Source organism: Zonotrichia albicollis, chromosome 12 (genome assembly GCF_047830755.1).
Source record: "Zonotrichia albicollis isolate bZonAlb1 chromosome 12, bZonAlb1.hap1, whole genome shotgun sequence".
Classification (NCBI taxonomy): domain Eukaryota; kingdom Metazoa; phylum Chordata; class Aves; order Passeriformes; family Passerellidae; genus Zonotrichia; species Zonotrichia albicollis.
This window is the reverse complement of record NC_133830.1, coordinates 13,910-16,719: the sequence shown is the minus strand read 5'-3', so window position 1 is coordinate 16,719 and position 2,810 is coordinate 13,910.

Below are 2,810 nucleotides of genomic sequence, written 5' to 3'. Positions count from 1 at the left end.
TAAAGGTTCTTGGGGGATTTTTACGGGTGTTTTAGGGGCTTTTTAAAAGTAGGGCATTTGGAGTGTATTCGGAGGCTCTTTTTAGGGTTCTGTGGGGTGTTTAAGATACATTTTCTCTCTCTCTTTCTAACTTTGTTTTCCTTTCTAGCTTTAGTTTAAAAAAGCAGCAGTAGAAAAGTTATTTACGGTTAGGTTTATTTGAGTTTTTATTAGGGTTCAATGGTGTGGGATGTTTGTTCTGTTAGTAATAGAAATAGGTTTTGTTTTGATGTGCTGCGATGGGATGAGCGTGTGCTGCGTACCGGTGCTGACAAAGGTACAGTATTTTTATGGCTCTGATGTGTCGGGTTAATGAATTTATATGGTCTAATATGTCTAATATGGTCTAATATGATGAAAATAAAAATAAATATACATTTAAAAATAAATATAAAATTATAGTGGTAAACAGAAATATAGAAATCAAATAGATAAATACATTAAACTATAATATATTGTATATTATTGTAACATAACATATAAATTATAGTCTATTATATATATAAACAAAGATATATAACTATAGAATGTAAATATAAAAACAGTAAATTATATTGGAGATTTTTTTTTGTTTTTTTAGGTTATAGGCTGGGTTTTATAATAAATGTGGTGGTGGGCTTTGCTGCAGCTGGAATTTGTATCTATTTCAGGAAGCGTCATATAGTATATCCTGCAATTTAATAGATCCCCTGCTATGTTAGTTGTAGTGGAAGAAGCTGAATGAAACCAGGACACTGAACTTTGGTGCACCAAACCCCTGCCAATAACAGGTTTTCAAATAACAAACCCACAGTTTACAACAATGTTAAAAGCCCAGCCTACAAAAATACCAAACTCCCAGCCAAAAAAAAAAACTAAAAACTTGGCCTACAAAAATATCGAACAAACCAGCCTATAAAAAACTGCATTTCAAAATACCAGAACAACCTAGTTTCAAAATAATAGGAAACCCAATTTCAAGGTACACAGGAGCTGAGGGCTGCGGGGCAGAGGGACCGGTTGAGGGGTAAAGGGAGAGGCCTTGAGGGCTGGACAGTCCAGTGGAGATCAGGGGCACAGGATACAGCTGTACCACCCCCTCACCCCAGCCCTAAACTCAGCCTAACCAGCTCCCCTAAAAACAGCCTTTTCCCCCAACAGCAGCACAACACAGCAACCCTAACAGCGAGACCAGAGAGCAACCCTCACACACCAGGACAATGACAGAACCCTCAGAGAACAACAGACCCACTGTGGCTAGAGTTTGGAGACTGAGCACGTCTTTTTGAGTTTTTTTCCCAGGACTTTTAAAGGTATTTAGGGGATTTTGGAAGGGACTTCTCTGGGACTTTTTAGGGTATTGTTGGGGCTTTTTCAAAGCCATTCTGTGATTCCCTAGAATATTTTGAAGATTATGGTCAGGGTCAGAGGAAACACCCTCTGAAAAGGCAGAGTTTTAGGACTGCAGTGGAATGCTTTAGAAAGGGGTCAGCGGTGGCACAGCAGGTCGGGTCCCACACTGCCAGTCCAAAGGTTGTAAGTTTTAGACCCAGCTAAGTTGTTGTGGTCAGGGTTAGATGCTCTCAGCTTTGGTCTGAGAGAATTTCTGCACAGAAAAACTCACCCCCTGAGTTTGCTGATGCCAGTTTGCAGGAGGTCCTTGGCACTGCCAGAGCAGCCCGAGTTCTCGGTGGGGGCAGCTTTGCTCCTGGAGAAATCCTGTGCTGGCCCTCTTCCCTGTAAAACCAAACTCACCCCTGCTGCATGTTGACGTCCATCCGCAGGAGGCACGTGGCACTCCAAGGGCAGCAAGAGTTCTTGGTGTTGGCAGCTGCGGACTGCGAGAAATTGTTCTCTGCAGTTTTGGAGGCCGAATTGCAGTTTCTGCCATGGGCACACAGAGAGGAAAGGCTGTTAATTTCCTTAGAAAGGAAAGCCTGGCACCCCATGGTTTAAGGGGCAGACAAAGGGTTGTATAGGGGAAAGAGCTCCTCACAGGACCTTTCTTCACCTCAGCCCCCACTCCAAGGTCTAGCAGGCCCCCGTGTGACAAGCTGCTTTCGGAGGGTTGCCCGGGCACACCTGCACAGGGAGCTGCTAGGCCAGAGGGACTAACGGGGACGGTCGGAGCATCCAGCACGGACTAGGAAACAGCCAGACCCACCTGGGCACTGAGCATCACTTTGAGAAAACGCCAAGGGAAGAGCCCTTTTGGCCAAGGGCCAGCAACTGAGCAGGCCAGGCAGCAAGTGGGGTTCCAGGAGAGGGCTTTCAACTTTCCCCTTTTACAGTGTCAGTCCCTCTCCAAAGCCCCCAGACCCTCCAGAGCACTCCCAGAAAGGAGAGGGGTTATTAGGAGAAAAAGAGTTTATAAAAAAGGGAAAAAGCTTCATTTTCCATTAGTTTTTGTGTTCAAACTGGTAGGGACTTGGATTCCCCTGCAATTTTAATGGTCTCAGTTGAAAGAATCCCTGCCTTTTCTATGCTGTTAGGGGTGTTAATTGACAGGGAGTCCTCATTCTCTATTATTTGGCAGTTTAAAAAGAAGGGGAAAATCTTGACAATGTTTCTTATGGGTTTGAATTAAGGGTAGCCACCCCTTTTTGTTGTCCTGAGGCCCAAATTGAGGGAGAAGGCCAGCTATCCCTCCATCCTAAGGGTTTGAACTGAGGGAAAAATCTTTCTTTTTTCATCACTGGAGAGATTTAAAGTGTGGAAAGCCCCTCTTTTCCCAATATTTAAGGAGAGCAAATTAAAGGGCAGAAACTATTTATTTGCCATTGTATTAGCTT